Here is a 23218-nt window from a genome sequence, read left to right on the forward strand (position 1 = left end):
CCACTTCGCCCGGCCTTTGTGAGCGCGAGGCCGCCGCCGCGGAGCCCTCCCCAGACCCGGGCGCGGCGTTTTACCTGCAGCCGCTGCGCTCGCCCCGCCGCGACCCCCGCAGGACGGAGCCGGACCCCCCTGCGCCCGGGCGGGCCGGGGACCCTCAGAGGCGAGCCGGCTGCCTCGGGTCACACATCCGCGAACTCCGGGGCGGGCTCCCCAGGACGCCGCCGCCCCCCACGACCCCCAGCCCTCCCGCTTCCGTGGAAAGCCGCCCCGACGACCCCCGTGCGGGTTGTTGAGGGGCCGTCCTCCGCCGACCGCTGTGGGAACAGCTCCGCGCGTGCGGCGGGACGCGGCGAGTCAGCGGCAGGAAGAGCGCACGGGTAATTGCACCTTGGGCAGGTGTTGGGCGGGAGCACGGGGGTCAGACTCGCGCTGCAGGGGGAGGGCGGGGAGGCCTCGCTGTTCTGGAGGAAGGGGACAAAGCCCCCTGCCCAGGAGCCTGGGAGTCTTTGAAGGTAATGATGGTTGTGGTAGGGGGTCACCAGACACCCCAGACGTTTCTAAAAGGCCTCCTCCCCGCTGCCTGGTGGAGAGGGAGCGCGGGGGGAATCCACCTTCTGCCCCCGAGCCCCCAACTAGCCTGGACCCCCCAGGGTCACCCTGGGGCTCTGAAGGGGGCTTCGGTCGCTGGTTGAATGAAGGGCCACAGAAAATGAAACCGCCGCAACGACCGCAGAACCCTCAGTCGGCACCAGGACCCCGGAGCTCAGGGTGCGAATGGTGATGGCTGGGGGTGGGGAGGACTGTGGGCAACAGGGGGTGCTGAGCGGGGTTCGGGGCTCCCCCTTTCCATACTCAGTCTTCCTGCCAGCCTCAGAGCTGAGTACACAGTTGGCGATTAATAAGCGCTTGCAGCTCCCCTCCCTGGCCAGCCTGAGGGGAGCGGCAGTGACCCGTATGGGATAGGGGTGGCGGTGGAGTGCGTTCCTGGCACAGAGCTGGCACACAGCACAAACGAACCCCTTGGCGGGAGTGGGGCTGTCCCGGAAGGAAGCCCTGGGAGCCTAGGGGTTATTGGGGTTGGGACTGCGCCCCAAAGCGGGAGGGCCTTGCGAGAAGGGAGGCCCTGGCTGGAGGGGGGATCCTGAGGCTGGAGGTGCCGGACCTGGATGCGGGGCCAGGTGAATAGGGCTGCCGGATGCAGCCTTGCTGGGTCTGAAAAGTGCGGGAGGCTTGGGCCTAGGAGGGGCAGGAGGATTCAGGCTGAGACCCGGAGGGGGCAAAGGAGGTCCTTGAGGAGGCACACAGGCCTGGAAGGGCCTGGGATCCGCAGGCGTGGGAGCTGTTGGCCATTAGATAGAGGGGCTGTCGCCTGGGGAGAAGCCTCACCTGGCTTGTTCCCCCTGCCAGGCATAGGTGGGCCGGATGGGAAAAGGACGGCCATGTCTTCTGCGCAGGTGGGATGTGGCCAGCATCTGCCTGTGGCCTGGGAGTGCCCATTGTCCCCTAAGAGCTCTGGTTATACCCTGGGTAGGTGGCAGGCAGCGACCTTGAGCCCTTCCTGGAGGCTCTCAGGGGATGGCTTGGAGGGGAATACAGCTTCCCCTGCAGGGCCTGGGCTGTCCCTGGGGAGCGGAGTGCCCTGGGCGGCGATTGCTATAATCCTCGTGGTCATTTTCATGCGAATAAGCACTGAGAGCATTAGGTTCTGCCCGCAACCAGGGTGGAGGGCTAGGGAGGTGGCACCCTGCAGAGGACGGTGGCTTTTCTGCAGCCCCGCTGCTTGGTTCCACGTTGCCTTTACACCCAGCAGGTGCCGGCCCGGGCGGTGGGCGTGGGGGCCTGGGTGTCCGACCAGGTCAGCTCAGTTCGGCTCAGCTCGGCGGCCGCACCGCCTCCCGGCACAGGTGTGGCCTGGGGTGGGGGGCGCGACCCAGGGAGGGGGCTGCGGTGTCAGTCCCGGCCGGGGCCTGTAGATGCCGCCTCGGGGGTCTCTGGGGCTGGGGAGGATCCTGCGAGGGGCCAGGGAGGCTCCAAGGCCGCGCGCGGCAAGGGTCGTGGCGGCGTCCAGCAGCCTGGGGCGGGGCGCGCGCTCCGGGCAGGGCAGGTAGAGGCCGAGAGGGGCCGGCCCGGCGGTTCGCGCGCGCTCTCTGCCGTCCGCAGGCCGCGGCGCAGGCTCTGCCGCCTGAAGCTCGTCTTGCCGCAGGGAGGATGCCCAAGGTCGTTTCTTAAAGCATCCTTGTTGTGCAGAAGGAACGGTGGGGTTCACTTTTCTCGCAAATGTGCATATAATTGTTGCAACTAATTATGTGTGGCAAACCTCCATGCCACTATTTTCCCAACCTTTTTTAAGTCAAGGCATAGCTAACTCAATAAAATGCCCATCCCAGCTGTTCAAGTAGGCTTTTTCTCCAGTTATTTCTTTAAAAACCTCATTTTTTTTTATAGTGGTAAAATGCAATAGCATGTAGCAACATACGATGTACCATATGAACTATTTTAAAGTGAATTTGGCGCATTAAGTACATTCTCTTGGTGTGTAACCATCACCACTACCTATCTCTGGAGCTTTTACTCTGGCAAAACTCGAATTCTACTCTGTCCTCATTAGACACCAACTTCCCAATCCCCTCCCCAGCCCTCGGCACCCATTATTCAAGTAGATTTTTTTTTTTTTTTTTGACGGAGTCTCCTTCTTGTCACCCAGGCTGGAGTGCAGTGGTGCAATCTCAGCTCACTGCAACCTCCATCTCCTGGGTTCAAGTGATTCTCCTGCCTCAGCCTCCCAAGTAGCTGGGATTACAGCTGGCCACTACCATGCCCGGCTAATTTTTGTATTTTTAGTAGAGATGGGGTTTCGCCGCATTGGCCAGGATGGTCTCGAATTCCTGACTTCAAGTGATTCTCCCACCTCGGTCTCCCAAAGTGCTGGGATTACAGGCGTGAGCTACTGCACCCAGCCAGTAGATGGGTTTTGACAACCATATACATAGTTTTATCACCACCATTGTGAGACCTTGAAACTTTATTACCCCAGGAAGTTCCTTGGTGCCCCGTCCTCACCCTCTGACCTGTCGCTGTGAGTCACTGTTGTCTGTTCGTACACTTCATAGAAATGGAAACAATGGAAACAGTGAGAGGACTTTTGCCCCTGGCATCTTTCACTCAAGGAAAAAAAATTTTTTTTTTCCAGACAGAGTGTCTTTGTCCCCCAGACTAGAGTGCAGTGGCGCGATCTCAGCTCACTGCAACCTCTGTCTCCCGGGTTCAAGCGATTCTCCAGCCTCAGCCTCCCAAGTAGCTGGGATTACAGGCACCCGCCACCACACCCATCTAATTTTTGTATTTTTTAGTGGAGATGGGGTTTCACCACGTCGGCCAGGCTCATCTCGAACTCCTGACCTCAGGTGATCTGCCCACCTCGGCCTCTCAAAGTGCTGGCGTGAGCCACCTTGCCTGGCCTTAAGGAAATACTTTTGAGATTCGTCCACATTGCTGCTTTCCCGCAACCTGATGATAATGTCTGTGTGGTTCTGTATTTCATGGGTGTATGTCAAGAGTTGAACCAATTCTTTATTTTTTACATATTAGATTATTTTTTCATATTTGGGCTATAAAAAACTGCAGCAGGCCGGGCGCGGTGGCTCATGCCTGTAATCCCAGCACTTTGGGAGGCTGAGGCGGGTAGATCATGAGGTCTGGAGATCGTGACCATCCTGGCTAACATGATAGAAACCCTGTCTCTACTAAAAATCCAAAAAAGTAGCCGGGCGTGGTGGCAGGTGCCTATAGTCCCAGTTACTCGGGAGGCTGAAGCAGGAGAATCGCTTGAACCCAGGAGGCAGAGGTTGCAGTGAGCCGAGATCGCACCACTGCACTCCAGCCTGGGCAACAGAACGAGACTCCATCTCAAAAAACAAAACAAAACAAAAAACAAACAAACAAAACTGCAGCAGATAGCATCCTATTATATATGCTTAAAAAAAAGATACGGGGTTTCACTTCACTATTTTATCCAGGCTGGACTGAACTCTTCCTGGGCCCAAATGATCCTCCTGCTTCAAGCTCCCTGTAGCTGGGATTATAGACACGTGCCACCACACCCAACTCTTACATGTTTATAACACACTTCTCAGATTATCTTTCTTTCTTTCCTCCCTCTCTTTCTCCTCCATTTCCTCCATTCCTTCCTTCCGTCCTTCTGTCCTTCCTGTCTTCCTTCTCTTTCTTGACAGGCTCTCACTGTGTCACCCAGGCCCTCACTGTGTCACCCAGGCCGAGTGCACTGGTGGAAATACAGCTCACTGCAGTCTCAACCTCCTGAGCTCAAGGGATCCTCCCATTGCAGCCTCCTGAGTAGCTGGCACTACAGGCATGTGCCAGCATGTTCAGCTAATTAAAAAAATTTTTTTTGGCCACATGTGGTGGTGCCTGCCCGTAATCCTAGCTACTCGAGAGGCTGAGACACCAGAATTGCTTGAACCCGGAATGCAGAGCTTGCAGTGAGCCAAGATCATGCAACTGCACTCCAGCCTGGATGACAGAATGAAACTCCATCTCAGAAAAAAAATTTTTCTTTTTTGTTTTTGTTTTATTTAGAGATGAGGTCTCACTATGTTACTGAGGCTGGTCTCAAATTCCTGGGCTCAAGCAATCCTCCTGTCTCAGCCTTCCACCTTCCAGAATGCTGGGATTACAGGATTATTTTCTTTCCTAGTTTTTTTTGTTTTTGTTTTTGTTTTTTGTTGTTGTTGTTGTTGTATTTAGACGGCATCTTGCTCTGTTGCCCAGGCTGGAGTACACTGACGTGATCTTGGCTCACTGCAACCCCCACCTCCCAGGTTCAAGCAATTCTCCTGCCTCAGCCTCCCAAGTAGCTGGGATTACAGGTGCCTGCCACCATGCCTAGCTAATTTTTGTAGTTTTAGTAGAGACGGGGTTTCACCATGTTGGCCAGGCTGGTCTCGATCTCCTGACCTCGTGATCCGCCTGCCTCGGCCTCCCAAAGTGCTGGGATTACAGGCGTGAGTCACTGCGCCCGGCTTTTTTTTTTTTTTAATTAATTTATTTTTTAATTTAAGACAGAGTCTCTCTCATTGCCCAGGCTGGAGTGCAGTGGTGTGATCTTGGCTCACTGCAACCTCTGCCTCTTGGATTCAAGCGATTCTCCTGCCTCAGCCTCCCAAAGTGCTGGGATTACAGGCGTGAGCCACAGCGCTTGGCCGGTGGGGCCATTCTTTACAGGCTGTCAGGGAGCTCTGCAGCACGTGATGTTAGCTCAGCTGTATTTCTGTTTCCGTTTTGTACTGAGTTGCTGGTTTTTGAAGTGCTTTTCTTCCATTTACTGAGATGGGCATGCGTTTTCCCTCCTTTGTTCTGTGGGTTGGTAACTTGCATGGATTGGATGTTGAATCTTTCATCCCTGGCTGTGATATGTTTGCTGAATTTTCTTAGATTTTTACATTTACTCATGAAATGTTTGGAAAATATATTTTCTTTCTTTCTTTTTTTTTTTTTTTTTTTGAGACGGAGTCTCGCTCTGCCGCCCAGGCTGGAGTGCAGTGGCCGGATCTCAGCTCACTGCAAGCTCCGCCTCCAGGGTTCACGCCATTCTCCTGCCTCAGCCTCCCGAGTAGCTGGGACTGCAGGCGCCGCCACCTCGCTTGGCTAGTTTTTTGTATTTTTTAGTAGAGATGGGGTTTCACCGTGTTAGCCAGGATGGTCTCGATCTCCTGACCTCGTGATCCGCCCGTCTCGGCCTCCCAAAGTGCTGGGATGACAGGCTTGAGCCACCGCGCCCGGCCTTTTTTTTTTTTTTTTTTTGAGGTGGAGTCTCATTCTATTGCCCAGGCTGGAGTGCAGGGGCGTGATCTCAACTCATTGCAACCTCCGCCTCCTGGGTTCAAGTGATTCTCCTGTTTCAGCCTTCCAAGTAGCTGGGACTACAGGCACCTGCCACCACACCCGGGTAATTTTGTATTTTTAGTAGAGACAGGGTTTCACCATGTTGACCAGGCTGGCCTTGAACTTCTGACCTCAGGTGATCCACCCTCCTCGGCCTCCCAAAGTGCTGGGATTACAGGCGTGAGCCACTGCACCCGGGCTTTTACTTTTGTTTTTTGTGGAGATGCAGTCCTGCCTCAAGCAATCCTCCCACTTTGGCTTCCCAAAGAGCTGGAATTACAGGTGTGAACCACTGGACCTGGACTCAAAAATTTCTGCTATAATTTCTTGTTCAACTTAGGAGTTATTTAGAAGTCTATGACTTAATTTTCTCACATTTGGAGATTTTAAAAACATTTCTTTCTCTTATTGCTTACTACTAATAATTTGATTCCGCTATGTCAAGGCCCTTACTCTGTAAGATTTTAATATATGTGAGTTAGGTCAAGCTGGTTAATCATGATGTTCAGATCTTCCATAGCTTGACTGACTTGCTTTATCTCAGTGTTATATCAGTGAGAGAGAGAGATTCGTTAAAATTCCCAATTATTCCTATACATTCCCAATTATAGTCCCAGTTGTATTTGTGGATTTATCTATTTATTCTTGTAGTTTCGTCGATGTTTGCTTTATGTGTTTTAAAGCTCTGTTGTTTGGCACATGGAAGTTCAGGACTGTTTTCTGTTTGGTTGCAGGAACTCTCCTGTCAGCATGATTATACCAGGTTTCTGAAAACATTAATGTTTGTCTAATGTATCTTTTTGTTTGTTATTATTCTTTTGCTTTCTGTCTTCCTGGATCTTGATATTTAGGGTTTGTGTTTTCTAAACAGCATGCATTTTATTTAACTTGTCTCTGTTTTTTTCCTTTTCTTTTTTTTTGAGACAGAGTCTCACTCCGTCACCCAGGCTGGAGTGCAATGGCATGATCTCGACTCACTGCAACCTCGGCCTCCCAGATTCAAGCAATTCTTGTGCCTCAGCCTCCAGAGTAGCTGGAAGTATGGGCACGTGCCACCACACCTAGCTAATTTTTTGTATTTTTAGTAGAGATGAGGTTTTAGCATGTTGGCCAGGCTGATCTCGAACTCCTGACCTCAAGGGATCAGCCTGCCTTGGCATCCCAAAGTGCTGGGATTACAGGCATGAGCCACCATGCCTGGCCTTATTTCTGTCTTCTATTAGCTTCTGGGTTATGTGTTCATTATCCTTTAATGGCTACCTTAGAGATGGTTTTATTTATTTATTTATTTGTTTATTTATTTATTTATTTATTTATTTATTTAAGATGGGGTCTCACTCTGTTATCCAAGCTGGAGTGCAGTGGCACAATCACAGCTCACTGCAGACTCGACCTCCCAGGCTCAGGTGATCCTCCCACCTTAGCCTCCTGAGTAGCTAGGACTATAGGCACCTGCCAACACACCCTACTAATTTCTGTATTTTTGGTAGAGACGGGGTTTCGCCATGTTGCCCAGGCTGGTTTTGAACTCCTGGTCTCGAGCAATCCATCTGTCTTGGCCTCCCAAAGTGCTGGGACTACAGGCGTGAGCCTCTGCACCCATCCAGAGGTTGTGCCCTATATCTTCACTTACGATGACATATTATCAGTTAACAATCTCGTGTCTTCGTAAACAAGGAAAGAACCTTACAACTATTTAATTCTGTGTATGCCTCTCCTGACTTCCGTGCTGTTGTCCTACATTTTACTTCCACAAAGTTAAAAAATTTTACTGGACATTAAATATTGTATTTATTTATTTATTTAGAGACAGAGTCTTGCTCTGTTGCCCAGGCTGGAGTGCAATGGTGCGATCTCGGCTGACTGCAACCTCTGCCTCCCAGGTTCAAGCAGTTCTCCTGTCTCAGCCTCCTGAGTAGCTGGGATTACAGGCGCCTGCCACCATGCCCAGCTGCTTTTTTTTTTTTGGTTTGTTTTTGAGATGGAATCTTACTCTTGTTGCCCAGACTGGAGTGCAGCGGCGCGATCTCGACTCACTGCAACCTCCACCTCCTGGGTTCAAGCGATTCTCCTGCCTCACCCTCCTGAGTAGCTGGGACTACAGGCGCCTGCCACCACACCCGGCTAATATTTTGTATTTTTAGTTGAGATGGGGTTTTACCATGTTGGCCAGGCTGGTCTTGATCTCCTGGCCTCGTGATCTGCCTACCTCAGCCTCCCAAAGTGCTGGGATTATAGGTGTGAGCCACCGTGCCCGGCCCTTGGCTACTTTTTATATTTTTAATACAGACAGGGTTTCACCATGTTGGCCAGTCTGGTCTCAAACTCCTGACCTCAGGTGATCCGCCCTCCTTGGCCTCCCAAAGTGCTGGGATTACAAGTGTGAGCCACCGTGCCTGGCCCCATCACAGTTATCTTAAAGCCCTTGTTCCCTAACTCCAATATGTGGCTTATCTGTATTCTGTTTCGACTGTTAGCTTTCTGCATGGTTATTGATCACCCTTTCCTGCTGCGTCTTGTATCTCGTGCTCTCTGACTGTCGGAGGTATGCCTCAAAGGACCATGGGGGTCTATATCTAAGGACTGTGGGAGTCTGTATCTAAGGACTGCGGGTCTAGCTGCTCTCTTCCAACAGTGAGCGGGTGGCCCCCGTCTCTAGTGCAGACAGGGAGAGGAGCTGAACTTTTCGTCTACCCGCCCGGTTAGGAATTGGGCCACTGCAGTCACTCGTCCCTCTGTGTGACTCTCCCGGAGTTTTGGTAAAGAGTCTGGCCAGTCCGTGTCTTCTCATCCCTGACAGGCTGTCAGAGAGCCACTTCTTGCCCTGAGCTATTGCAGGCTTGGCTCTTTAGTGGTCTGCTCAGGCAGCTTCAAAATCTGGAAAATGTCTTAAGGGCCAGATTAACCTGTGCCTGAGGCAAGACCCCCTTCCTCTAGAAAAACTTTGTGTTCTAAGCTCCACAAGGCTACACAAGACTTCAGTGCACCTGCGGAGGCCTCAGACCTCACTTCCTAGCCTCCCCAGAAATGTGCAAATGTCCCAGTTTTCTACCCCAGCCCCTGTGATTGCCAGGAGCCCTGCTGGGTATTTCTCCCAGTAGAATTCCTCTTCCCCGGTCGGACCGAGGCTCAGCTCATACTCAGCACTTGTTAATTCCCTAACGGGAGAAAAGCTGACATTCAGTTCATCTTGGAAGGGCTCTCTCTGAATGTTTTCATCTGGTTCTTGTTGCTTCTACAGTTCTCCAATGTCTTTCTTACAGATACATTTTTCCGGTATTTAAAAATTGTGGGCCAGATGCTGTGGCTTATGCCTATAATCCCAGCACTTTGGGAGGGTGAGGCAGGCAGATCCCTTGAGGTCAGGAGTTTGAGACCAGCCTGGCCAACATGGTGAAACCCTGTCTCTACTGAAAATACAAGCAAAAGACAAAACAAAACAAAACAAAATTAGCTGGGTGTGGTGGTGCATGCCTGTAGTCCCAGCGACTCAGGAGGCTGAGGCAGGAGAATAGCTTAAACCCAGGAGGCAGAGGTTGCAGTGAGCGGAGATCGTGCCACTGCACTACAGCCTGGGCAAGAGAGTGAGTGAGACTCCATGTCAAAAAAACAAAACAAAACAAAACTGTGGTAAGATACATACAGTAGGATTTCCTGAAGTTATTGATTGATTGATGATTGATTTAATTTTACCGTCTGTAATTAATGTGGCCTTCTCTGGTTGCTTCCATATATATCCCCTCTGGAATGTCATATTTACATTCTTCTGGCTTCTTTTTTCTTTTTTTTTTTTTTTTTGAGATGGAGTCTCGCTCTGTCGCCCAGTCTGGAGGGCAGTGGCCAGATCTCAGCTCACTGCAAACTCCGCCTCCCGGGTTCACACCATTCTCCTGCCTCAGCCTCCCGAGTAGTTGGGACTACAGGCGCCCGCCACCACACCCGGCTAATTTTTTGTGTTTTCAGTAGAGACGCGGTTTCACCGTGTTAGCCAGAATGGTCTTGATCTCCTGACCTCGTGATCCACCCGCCTCAGTCTCCCAAAGTGCTGGGATTACAGGCATGAGCCACCGCGCCCGGCTGCCGGTATCTTTAATTCAGACTGCCAGCTTCCAGAACCCTGAGAAATGAATACACTTTTGTTGTACATGGCAGTCCATGGTGTTCTGTTACATCAGCCCGAAGAGAATAAGACCACATGGTAACAGGCCATGATGACCCTCAGTGATTGCTTTTGCCTGATCAAGGCAAGGCACCCCCGCCCTGAGCCAGATGCTGAGAGGCTGTGGTAGAGGCTGCATGGCGAGGGACTGAGCCAGGTGGCTGCTGGTGCTCCTGCCTCTGACCACCACCATGTGTCCAGGATCCCTGCTGGCCAGGGCACCCACTTGCAGCTCTGGTCTGGTTCAGGGCAGGTGTGTGTGGTTCCCAGGGGACCCAGTGCAGCCACAGATGCCCCCCACCTTTCTCGAGAGGGAAATAAACAGATAAATATACCAAGACAGCTACGGGGTGCTGGGTTGAGCAGTTTATTGGATGTTTAAAGGACAGAGATCTGAACTCCTGGTGACTACAGAGTGAGCAAGCACCCTGAGTTGTCCTGCAGGGATGTCCGTGCTGGATGCGGTGCCAGCAGGCAGGGCTTGGGGACAGGCATTTGCTGCAGGTGTCGGGGGGAGGTGCAGGGAGGGGCTGGTCTCCAGATGCCTGGAAGAGAGGCCTTGAAAGTCATTCTTCTTGGATGCAGGGGCCCATGGCATTTCTTGGTAGAAGGTCAAAGAGAAGTGTTCATGCTTGGCAAGGCAGGAGGGTGGGAGATAGGGCAGTGGGTGGGGAAGGAGAGTCTGGTTCACTGGGTGCCAGGAAAAGGAGGTAAAGGCTGGGCAGGAACCCCTGGCTCCTGACCAGGAATGGCCATGGTAAGAGTCCTGCAAAACCAGAAATCAGATCTTACACTGGCAGCACACGGGAACACAGCAACTAGACTGGGAGCAGCAGGGCTTGCAGCAGCTGGACTGGCAGCAGGATGACCCACAGCCTGAGGAGCAGCAGCAGGGCTTACAGCAACTGCACTGGGAGCAGGATGGCCCACAGCCTCCCTTAGAGCCACCACAAGAGCCACAGCTGGAGCAGGAACAGGCTGGGATACAGCAACACACAGGCTTGCAGCAGCAGACGGGCACACAGCAGCCAGAGCCACAGCCCCCACAGCCGGAGCCACAGTCCCCACAGCCAGAGCCACAGCCCCCACAGCCGGAGCCACAGCCCCCGCAGCCGGAGCCACAGCCCCCGCAGCCGGAGCCACAGCCCCCGCAGCCGGAGCCACAGCCCCCGCAGCCGGAGCCACAGCCCCCACAGCCGGAGCCACAGCCTCCAGAGCAGCCACAGCAGCCCATGGTTCTGGTGGATCGAGGGTGGAGCAGGCAGAGGAGCAGGTGAGAGGGAGGTGCAGGTGTGGAGCTCCCTGAGCCTGGGCCCTTTATATCCCTGCCCAGGGTCACGTGTGAGGCTGGGCACACAGTCACTTCCTGGTTCCTGTTTGTGCCATTTTTAGGGCCCCTTTTTCTTGTTTCCTCTAGAAATCCACCCCTTGGTGTATGGGCTGCTCAGCGGGCCACAGCTCTCTTGCTGAATCTGTGTCCAGACTTAAGGGAGGGCCCAAACAGTCTAGCCTCTCCCTGTTGTCTCCAGAGTCACATTGGATTTACAAAAGCATCTAATTTAGGCTGGGCGCCGTGGCTCACACCTGTAATCTCAGCACTTTGGGAGGCCTAGGCAGGTGGATCACTTGAGGTCGGGGGTTGGAGACCAGCCTGGCCAAAATGGTGAAATTTCATGTCTACTAAAAACACACAAATTAACAGGGTGTGGTGGCTCACATCTGTAATCCCAGCACTTTGGGAGGCCGAGGCAGGCAGATCACTTGAGTTCAGGAGTTCGAAACCAGCCTGCCCAACATGGCAAAACCCCATCTCTACTAAAAATACAAAAATTAACCAGGCATGCTGGTGCATGCTTGTAACTCCAGCTACTTGGGAGGCTGAGGCAGGAAGGCAGGAGAATCACTTGAACCCAGGAGGTAAGGTTGCAGTGAGCAGAGATCACACCACTATACTTTAGCCTGGACAACAGAGCGGGACTCTGTCTCAAAAAAAAAAAAAAAAGTCATCTATTTTAGTTGAACAGATGGTATAAACAGTAATATATTTAAAAAATGTAAGAATAAACCCACTCAACTTGGGAAAAATGGCATAAATAAATGAAGTGTCTGTTCATCTATCTCTCCATATTATTTCTGTCCCACCCTAATTTCTTGAATTTGGAATTTACCACTCTCATGAAGGTCCTCACACTCCTACTCTATATGTATGTTCCTTTAAAAATGTTTTGTGGCCAGGCGCGGTGGCTCATGCCTGTAATTTCAGCACTTTGGGAGGCTGAGGTGGGCGGATCAGTTGAGTCCAGGAGTTCGAGACCAGCCTCACCAACATGGTGAAATCTCGTCTTTACTAAAAATACAAAAATTAACCAGGCATGGTGGCTTGTGCCTGTAATCCCAGCTATTTGGGAGGCTGAGGCAGGATTATCGCTTGAACCTGGGAGGCAGTGGTTGCAGTGAGCTGAGATCGCACCATTGCACTCCAGCCTGGGCGACAGACAAAGACAATATCTCTCACATACACACAAAGTTTTACATGCTGAAAACTTTTGTGATGAGTATTATACTGTCTTTCTCTTTCTGTAAATTGTTTTTGAAAAAAATAGGTGTTAGGCTGAAGAGATTTTCTCTAGGGGATACATATGGTTCTAGTTTGTTTTCTCTGATCTCCAAATACACATTTACTTACCTATTTACTTGTTGATGGACATTTTGTTTCCTGTTTGTTGCTGTTTCAAGCAAACTGCAACTTTCTTGCCCAAAGCGCCTCCTGCAGGTGTGGGTGCCTGAAAGTCAGAAGGTTCTTGTGACCAAGCTGTCCTCGCAAGGGGTCCTCCCAGCCAGGTGCTGTCCAACCAGCATTGCTAGAGAACTCCTGTTTCCTGGCACCCCCACCCAAACTTGCAACTGTCAACTTACACCCTTAATGTGGGTGTGTCACTGTGGTTAATCCTCCCTCTTCCTGGTTACCAGCGATGCCGTCCCTCTTTCCATATGGTCACCCGGCGTTAGAGTCTCGTTATTCCATGTCCTTGGCCCACTTTACAAAATTGAGATAGTTGTTATTATCATTATTATTAAATTTTGAGATGGAGAGTTTTGCTCTGTCTCCCAGGCTGTAGTGCTGTGGTGTGATCTCAGCTCACTGCAGCCTCCAACTCCCTGGTTTGAGTGATTCTCCTGCTTCAGTCTCCCAAGTAACTGGGATGACAGGCACCTGCCACCACGCCCAGCTAATTTTTGTATTTTTAGTAGAGACGGGGTTTCACCGTGTTGGCCAGGCTGGTCTCGAACTCCTGACCTCAGGTGATCTGCCCACCTCGGCCCCCCAAAGTGCTGGGATTACAGGTGAGAGCCACTGCGCCTGGCCTTCTGTTTCTTCTTAACATAGATGTCATTTATTTTAAGTTTTTCAAATGTATTGGGATGTGCTTTTCATAGTCGCCTCTGTTTTTGGAGATGGGATCTTTGTTATGTTGTCCAGGCTGGGGTGCAGTGGCCATTCACAGGCAGCATCGTAGGTCACTGCAGTCTTGAACTCACTTCTAGCCTCAAGCGGTCCTCGGCCTCTGAAGTAGCTGGGACTACTACAAATTAACACATTTGACTACTACAAATCCCTGCCGTGTGCCACCACACCCGGCTTAGTAGCCTGTTTGTTATTTTTTTTTTTTTTTTTTTTTGAGGCGGAGTCTCGCTCTGTCGCCCAGGCTGGAGTGCAGTGGCTGGATCTCGGCTCACTGCAAGCTCCACTTCCCGGGTTCACGCCATTCTCCTGCCTCAGCCTCCCGAGTAGCTGGGACTACAGGCGCCCGCCACCTCGTCCGGCTAGTTTTTTGTATTTTTTTAGTAGAGACGGGGTTTCACCATGTTAGCCAGGATGGTCTCGATCTCCTGACCTCGTGATCCGCCCGTCTCAGCCTCCCAAAGTGCTGGGATTACAGGCTTGAGCCACCGCGCCCGGCCTGTTTGTTATTTTTAATAGCTGCTAAATTTGTCATTATTTGCTTTCTTTTCTTTTCTTTCTTTCTTTTTTTTTGACAGAGTCTCGCTCTGTCACCCAGGCTGGAGTATAGTGATGTGATCTCGGCTCACTGCAACCTCTGCCTCCCGGGTTCAAGCGATTCTCCTGCCTCAGCCTCCCAAGTAGCTGGGATTATAGGCACCTGATACCTTGCCTGGCTAATTTTTGTATTTTTAGTAGAGACAGAGTTTTGCCATGTTGGTCAGGCTCGTCTTGAACTCCTGACCTCAGGTGATCTACCTACCTCGGCATCCCAAAGTGCTGGGATTACAGGCGTGAGCCACTGCGCCCAGAATATTTGCCATTTTTCATCCCTGCTTCATGTTATACATGCGCGTTCTCCTGCCCAACCCTTTTTTTTTCTCATCAGTTTTGCTAAATATTGTTGATTTTTTTGTCTTTTAAAAGACCAGCTTTTGGTATTGTTGATTCTCTTTGTTGTATGTGTTAAACATTTTTACTTAGTTCTGCTCATATCTTTATTTTCTCCATTGTTCTTTTTGTACTTTCTCAACACTGTGGGTGTCGGGGTGTGTGACTGTCTGCTGGACGTGGGGTCAGGCCAGGAGGCGTGGGATAGGGAGTCGCTGCCATCCGGGCTTTCTGTCTCTCCCTCCTTCCTTCCCTCCCTCCCTTTTCTTTTTTTTCTTTCTTTTTTTTTTTTTTTTTTTGAGGCGGAGTCTCGCTCTGTCGCCCAGGCTGGAGTGCAGTGGCCAGATCTCAGCTCACTGCAAGCTCCGCCTCCCGGGTTCACGCCATTCTCCTGCCTCAGCCTCCCGAGTAGCTGGGACTACAGGCGCCCGCCAGGTCGCCCGGCTAGTTTTTTGTATTTTTAGTAGAGACGGGGTTTCACCATGTTAGCCAGGATGGTCTTGATCTCCTGACCTCGTGATCCGCCCGTCTCGGCCTCCCAAAGTGCTGGGATTACAGGCTTGAGCCACCGCGCCCGGCCCCTCCCTCCCTTTTCTGCAGTCATTTTCATCCAGCTTCTTTCAGTCTTTCTTCACGCTTTCAGGTGAGGGCTGTGTCTTGTGACTACTGTGGGGCTGCTTTAAAAGCTCCCATATTTTGGAGTCTCTGTCCTTTTCCTGATGCGCTAAGCCCCTGGGGTTTGCTGTGATTTCTGACATATGTGGGCTGCTCCCCGCCACGCTTTGCATTTCACCGTCTTGTGGTAGAGATTCCTTCCCCTCTTAGATGGAGTTACTAAGCTTCTGTTTTTGTTTTTGTTTTGTTGTGCTTTGACTGACTCAGAAGTGATATACTCTATTCCCATTTTAAGCGGCAACCTTATACATTTCATGTGTCTTTTTAAACAAAACATTGTCCACACGCGATGGCCCTCTCTTCCTCCTCTGCTGAGAGTGGTGCAGGGAGCTGGGGACAGCTTCTTCCCCTGCCCAGCTCCTCCGACAGCTGTGGGCATTTCTCCAGCTTCTTAGCTCCTCCCACGTTGCTCATCATTGTTTATTTACAGTCAGTGTTTGCGTAAACTCGCCAGGCAGCCACCATCAACTCTAGGCATGGTTCTTGCTTACACCATTCTTCTTCCTTCCGGGCTCAGCTTCCTTCTTCCGGAAAACATCCTCTGGAAGTTCCCTCTCAAGCATTCATCAGTGGACAGCCTGCAGTTTCACACGGAGGTGGCCTGTTCCCTGCTGCTGGGCTCGAGCCGTCCTCTGTCCTCAGCCTCCCCAGTAGCTGGGACCACAAAAGTACCACGCTCAGCTAATTTTAATTTCTTTTTCTTTCTTTCTTTTTTTTTTGGAGACAGAGTCTCTCTCTGTCGCCCAGGCTGGAGTGCAGTGGCCGGATCTCAGCTCACTGCAAGCTCCGCCTCCCGGGTTTACGCCATTCTCCTGCCTCAGCCTCCCAAGTAGCTGGGACTACAGACGCCCGCCACCTCGCCCGGCTAGTTTTTTTGTATTTTTTAGTAGAGACGGGGTTTCACCATGTTAGCCAGGATGGTCTTGATCTCCTGACCTCGTGATCCGCCCGTCTCGGCCTCCCAAAGTGCTGGGATTACAGGCTTGAGCCGCCACGCCCGGCCAGCTAATTTTAATTTCTGTGTAGAGATGGGGTCTCTCTAAGTTGCCCAGGCTAGTCTTGAGTTCCTGGGCTCAAGCAACCCTCCCACCTTGGCCTCCCAAAGTGCTGGGATTACAGGCGTGAGCCACTACTCCTGGCCTGCCCTCACTTTCGAATAATGCTTTGGTTGGGCACAAAATTCCTCAGTGCTTGAAAGACGTCACCGGCAACTGTTTCATCTGTTGCTGCCATTAGTTTCTCTGCCCCTCCTCTGGAGTCCCCAACCTTCTGAGTCCGCTGTGGAAGCTAGAGCTGCCTGGCCTTCCGTGTCCGCTGTGGAAGCTGGAGTCCCTGGTCTTACGTCTCCGAAGTCCCTGGTCTTCCGTGCCTGTTGTGGAAGCTGGAGTCCCTGACCTTCCATGTTTGCTGTGGAAGCTGGAGTCCCTGACCTTCCATGTTTGCTGTGGAAGCTGGAGTCCCTGACCTTCCGTGCCCGTTGTGGAAGCTGGAGTCCCTGGTCTTCCGGGTCTGCTGTGGAAGCTGGAGTCCCTGGTCTTCCGTGTCTGCTGTGGAAGCTGGAGTCCCTGGTCTTCCGTCTCTGAAGTCCCTGGTCTTCGTGCCCGTTGTGGAAGCTGGAGTCCCTGGCCTTCCGTGCCCGTTGTGGAAGCTGGAGTCCCTGGTCTTCCGTGTCTGCTGTGGAAGCTGGAGTCCCTGGTCTTCCGTCTCTGAAGTCCCTGGTCTTCGTGCCCGTTGTGGAAGCTGGAGTCCCTGACCTTCCGTGTCTACTGTGGAAACTGGCTTGCACATTTGATTCTCCCACCTGCTTCGCGCCACGTCCTTCCTGGACCAAGGGTTCCAGTTTCTACCGTGGGAGACTCTCCCAGTCTCACCTCTCCTGAGTCTCTCTCAGCTCTAGTTGGACAAATGTCAAATCTACTACATGTCCCCATGTGCCTTTTATTTAGTTAGTTTTTATTTTTTGAGATGGAGCCTTGTTCTGTTGCTCAGGCTGGAGTGCAGTGGTGAGACCTCGGCTCACTGCAACCTCCGCCTCCCAGGGTTAAGCGATTCTTCTACCTCAGCCTCTCGAGTAGCTGGGATTACAGGCGCGCCCACCACCATGCCTGGCTAAGTTTTTTGCATTTTTAGTAGAGAAAGGGTTTCACTATGCTGGAGGGTGGTTTCAAACTCCTGATCTCCTGATCTGCCCGCCTCGGCTGCCCAAAGTGCTGGGATTACAGGCGTGAGCCTCCGCTCCCAGCCCCCAGGTATCTTTTTTTTAAAACAGTTTTATTGAGATAAAATGCACATATCATACAGTTTGTCCATTTAAAAGTCCACAATCTGGCCGGGCACAGTGGCTCACACCTGTAATCCCAGCACTTTGGGAGGCTGAGGTGGGCGGATCACCTGAGGCCAGGAGTTCGAGACCAGCCTGGCCAATATGGTGAAACCCTGTCTCTACTAAAAATACAAAAATTAGCCGGGTGTGGTGGCGCGTGCCTGTAATCCCAGCTACTTGGGAGGCTGAGGCAGGAGAATGGCTTGAACTTGGGAGGTGGAGGTTGCAGTGAGCTAAGATCTCGCCACTGCACTCCAACCTGCGCAACAGAGTGAGACTCCATCTCAAAAAAAAAAAATAAATAAAAGAAGACCTGGATAAGTGGAGAAACATATCATGTTCATGGATGGAAAGTCTTAATATTAGCCAGGTGTGGTGGCGTATGCCTGTAATCCCAGTTACTCGGGAGGCTGAGGCAGGAGAATTGCTTGAACCGGGGAAGTGGAGGTTTGCAGTGAGCTGAGATCACACCATTGCACTCCAGCCTGGGCAACAAGATTGAAACTCCGTCTCAAAAAAAAAAAAAAAAAGATGATTGATTGACTGGGAGAAGATATTTGCCATTTGCCGTATTTATAACCACTAGAGGCTAATGTCTAGACACGAACCCTGAAAATCAACAGAAGAGGACAGGAGGCCCAGTGGAGAAGTAGGGAAAGCATAGGAATGGATCACCCACAGATGGCTAGTGAGGACGCGAAAAGACCTTCGACCTTATTTTTAATCAGTTAAGCAATGAAAACAAGACGCCACTCATTTTTGAAGAGAATGAAAACCCCTGCAGTCTTACTGAAGAATAGTGCGTGGTATGTAGTGAGAGGAGTGAGCAGCAATGGCTTACCTGCGGCATACAGCAGGAGTCATTATGTGATTTCTGCTTTTCAAGTACATACAGTGTAATGGGGTCCATCCATCACACAACTATACTAGCTCTGTACACAGCCTTGAGGAGGAGCAATCTTTTTGGTTGTTGTAATTGCATTTTTTTTTTTTTTTTTTGGTATGGCCTTTTGATTCTGGGAAGCACATTCATTCTATGGCTATTGACTTTTTGGATCATGAAAGCATCATTGCTTACTGAAGAAGATCTAGATATGGCACTGGCTCAATGCTTCAGTCGCCTTCCTTCCAAAGCAGATGCTTCTCAAGAAATCTGGGGCTGGGTGCGGTGGCTCACGCCTGTAATCCCAGCACTTTGGGAGGCCTAGGCAGGTGGATCACGAGGTCAGGACATCGAGACCATCCTGGCTAACACAGTGAAAACCCATCTCTACTAAAAATACAAAAAATTAGCCGGGAGTGGTGGCAGGCGCCTGTAGTCCCAGCTTCTCAGGAGGCTGAGGCAGAATGGCGTGAACCCGGGAGGCAGAGCTTGCAGTGAGCTGAGATCGCACCACTGCACTCCAGCCTGAGCGACAGAGTGAGACTCTGTCTCAAAAAAGAAAAAAAAAAAAAATCTGTTCTCCCAGACTCCCTGTTTCAGCATCCCACTCATTAATCATCGAAAACTCGTTCACTAGGTTCACCACTCCTGGGTGTTATGCTGAGGAACAAGGATATTCATCACGGGGGATTCTATGGCAGCAAAGAGCTCAGAAAAGGGTGATGGATGTGGGAAAGAGGGGGCAGGAATCTAGTGGAACACACTTCAGTGGTCAGAAATAATGTATTGTGTTTTCATGTGGCAATACATGCCAAAAGCGCCAGATTTTCTTAAAGGGCGAGAAACGGAACAGAATTTATAACCATCATGAGTGTAGATAACATACACAAGGCTGGACGCAGTGGCTCATGTCTGTAATCCCAGCACTTTGGGAGGGCCAGGCAGGTGGATTACTTGAGTCCAGGAGTTCAAGACCAGCCTGGGCAACATGGTGAAACTCTATCTCTACAAAAAATACAAAAATTAGCCGGGTGTGGAGTGTGCGACTCTAGTCCCAGCTACCTGGGAGGCTGAGGCAGGAGGATCGTTTGAGCCCGGGATGTGGAGGTTGCAGTGAGCTGAGATCGCACCATTGCACTCTAGCTCCAGCTTGAGCGACAGAGCGAGACCTGTCTCAAAACCAAAACCAAAACCAAAAACCAAAAACATACACATTGAAAAATGTTACATATTTGTCATGACTATATGCAAATGTATGTAAATAACGTATGGAAGATGAATTGGAGAGTTACCTGCAAGGACAGATGCCTACGGGTGGAGAGGGTGATGATGGGATAATGATGGAGAAAAAAGTTAAAACAACATCTATATAGGATTCATTAGCTCAGGATTGTGATCTAGAAAATTCTCAGCACATATATGATGCATAAATATGTGTATATATATATATTTTTTTCAGATGGAGTCTCACTCTTGTTGCTCAGGCTGGAGTGCAGTGGCGCAATCTTGGCTCACTACAACCTCTGCCTTCTGGGTTCAAGCGATTCTTCTGCCTCAGCCTCTTGAGTAGCTGGGATTACAGGCACACCTCACCACGCCCAGCTATGTCTTTTGTTATTTTTAGTAGAGACAGGATTTCACCATGTTGGTCAGGCTGGTCTCGAACTCCTGACCTCAGGTGATTTGCCTGCCTAGGCCTCCCAAAGTGCTGGGATTACAGGCGTGAGCCACTGCACCCAGCCAAGTCTTTGTTTTTATTTTGCCTGCTATTAGTATAGCTTTCTTTGCATGTTACGTCTTTTTCTAACCCCCCCTTTTTTTTTACGTTTTTGAATCCTTATGTTTTAGATGCAATATTTGACTTTACATATAGTTATACTTTTTTTATTTTTTTATTTTTTATTGAGATGGAGTCTTGTTCTGTCACCCAGGCTGGAGTGCAGTGGTGCTATCTCAGCTCACTGCAAGCTCTGCCTCCCGGGTTCACACCATTCTCCTGCCGTAGCCTCCCGAGTAGCTGGGGCTATAGGTGCCCGCCACTACGCCCGGCTAATTTTTTGTATTTTAGTAGAGACGGGTTTCACCATGTTGGCCAGGATTGTATCGATCTCCTGACCTCGTGATCTGCCCGCCTTGGCCTCCCAAAGTGCTGGGATTACAGGCGTGAGCCACCGCGCCCGGCCAGTTACACATTTCTTAAGAAAACTAGTCTAGCAATCTCTATATGTAAACTAGAGCATTTTATCCGTTTACTTGTAATATAGTTACTGAAATATTTGGATTAAAGTCTATGTTCTTAGTCTGAATTTTCTATTGCATCACCTGATCTGTATTTCTTTTTCTCTTCTCTTCTTTTTGATTAGTGCTTTTTGATTCTAGTTTTCATGCAATTGTTTGACTATCATACACAAGTTTGTTAGGAGTCTTGGATCTTCTTTGCTTCTTTTCCATTTTTGTCCTTATCTCTCGAATCCTTTTTAGCTCTTCATTTCTTTTTGGTTTTTAAAATTTATTCTACTTTTTGACTCATATGTTTGTCCCGTTTTAGACTTTATTTCTAGAGTGATTTCTTTCAACTCGAAGTTTCTCTTGAGTAATGTCGCCTCATTTAGTAATTCTTCTATTTATGGCTTTTGTTGTTCATTTATGTCTCTTTTTTTGAGATGGGGTTTCACTCTGTTGTCCAGGCTAGAGGGCAGTGGCAGGATCACAGCTCACTGCAGCCTCAACCTCCCAGGCTCAAGCGATCCTGCCACCTCAACTTCCCTAGTAGCTGGGATTAAAGGCACACACCACCATGCCCATTTAATTTTTAAAATGTTTGGTAGAGATGGGGGTCTCACTCTGTTGCCCAGGCTGGTTTTGAACTCCTGGCCTCGGGTGATCTTCCTGCCTCGGCCTCCCAAAGTGCTGGGATTACAGGTGTGAGCCACCGCGCCCAGCCTCATTTATGTCTGGTATCATTTCCTTTCATTGTTCATTAGCTCCTTTGGAAACCGTAGGCTACCACTGTGATCTGTTTCACGGCAGGCTTCCTACTTTCTTCCATTGCCTGTGGGGACTTACCGAGGGCCTCGCACCCACTCTCCACTAGAGAGAGGAAAAGCTTCCCCATTTCAGGAGCCAGATTCAAAATTCAAGCTGTGCTTCATCCAGCACGCACCTGTTGGCTCTTTTGAGGTTCCCCTGTGTTCGGCTTTGTTAGATGTTTCTTTGCTTTCTGCTACACAGACACTGAAACCCTGGGGGACTGTGACTCTGGGAAATTTATCCCCACCTTCTTGTACTTTGAGGTTCACCTTTTTTTTTTCTTAAGACACCATCTCACTTTATATTGCCCAGGCTGGAGTTCAGTGGTGCAATCACAGCTCACTGCAGCCTCAGACTCCCAGGCTCAAGCCATCCTCTCGCCTCAGCCTCCTGAGTAGCTGAGGCTACATGTGTGAGCCACCATGACCAGCTTACCAGGGTTTGTATGAGTCTCCAGCGTGCATTTTCAGTTTTGTTACCAAGTTGCTCGGTGTCCTGTGGGCTGTGGGAATGTACAGGGCTCAAATGCAATGAACGCTGTGTTCATGTCTGCTGCCACCTTCTGGAGTTTCCCAGTTTGGATTTTTGAGTAAACTGTCTTAAGCAGCATTTCCTTGTAGCGTCGTGAAACTATCAATAGTCACGTCCCCTAGCAAGACGCACCTTTGACACACTTTTATTCCCTCTCCTAAACGTGGTTGAAATAATCTAAACCTTTATTTCTAGATTATTTCATTTCTCCTTACATTGCATCTCTTTTATCTCAGAAATTTGTTTTGTAATTCCCAGTCTGTTCTTCCCTGGCATTATCAGCAGTGGCTTAGATCTGCGGGCGTTCCGTGGGCGCTCATTTCTCACCAGCGCTCCCTGTGTGCTGTCTTCCCTCCACCTTTTCCCCCCGGGTTCGCTTGCCTGGAGATCGTCCTCAGATCACTCTTGTCCCCTCCTCCCCAGTGCGTGATTTCTAAAGCCTTGCCTGTGTCACCGATCAGAGAACAGGCTCAGCATGGTGGCGCGTCACCATGAAACAGATGGACTTGGCTCAGGTTCCCCAAATGTGTCACTTCCCAGGAACTCCCCTTTCCTGCCGGGAGACTGAGCTCCAAGGATACTTTGGGCCATTCTATAACTTCCTGGTTACTTTTAGTTACGGAAAGCCTGTTGACTTCATAATTCTAAAAGGCTAATTTTGTGTTTGAATCAGAGGTGCCCTGTAGCTCAGGGGTGCTTCACTCCTCCCTCCCCTGACCTTGCCCTGCCTGGGGTCCTTCCGAGGCCCCAGAGGAGAGTGGGAAGCTGGAAGCCACGGGTCGTGTGCAAAGCCCTGCTTGGCTGGTCATCAGTACTTAGGGTCTGCCTGCTCCTCTGCGCCTCTAGGGCAGGCACCGGGTTGAGCCTTCTCCTGTAAGCAGAGAGTGTGAAGATATTTGAGGCTGAGAGGAGGGCAGAAGGGAATGGCAGGTTTTTTTGTGAATGCACCAGGCCTGCAGGCAGGCGTTTCCCAGCTTAGCTGACACATCAGAACACAGAATCAGTCACCGCACAGGAAAGGGGTTGGACGGAATTGTACCAAGCATGCAGTTGATTGACAGACATGAGAGGCTTTATTGCAAGGAAATTCATTCATTATTTTGTTATTATTATTATTATTTTAAACAGATGGAGACAACAGGAAGGAAGGAGGTCTTCCTGGTTACAGGTGGCCACAGGAGAATAGGCAGCGGCCCAGGAGGATCCAGGGTCCCAATGGTGGTTGAGAAGCTGGTTTTTAGTGATCACTCAGGAATGTCGACCTGGCCTTGTGGGGTCAGACTTTGCATCTCAGTCATCCCAGGGAGAAGAAGAAGATGGTCC

At 50.5% G+C, this 23218-nt stretch overlaps 1 pseudogene across 1 annotated transcript; it reads left to right on the top strand.

The window, feature by feature from the left end:
• The first annotated feature begins 1439 nt into the window (after nucleotides 1–1439).
• On the top strand, nucleotides 1440–23193 carry LOC115893543 (annotated as a pseudogene). Its single transcript, XR_004053571.1, has 4 exons — nucleotides 1440–1454; nucleotides 1808–2217; nucleotides 10777–11333; nucleotides 23024–23193. The product of XR_004053571.1 is annotated as a serine/arginine repetitive matrix protein 2-like (transcript).
• The last annotated feature ends 25 nt before the right edge of the window (nucleotides 23194–23218 follow it).

The sequence above is a fragment of the Rhinopithecus roxellana genome, chromosome 15, assembly GCF_007565055.1.
Source record: "Rhinopithecus roxellana isolate Shanxi Qingling chromosome 15, ASM756505v1, whole genome shotgun sequence".
NCBI classification, from domain to species: Eukaryota; Metazoa; Chordata; class Mammalia; order Primates; family Cercopithecidae; genus Rhinopithecus; species Rhinopithecus roxellana.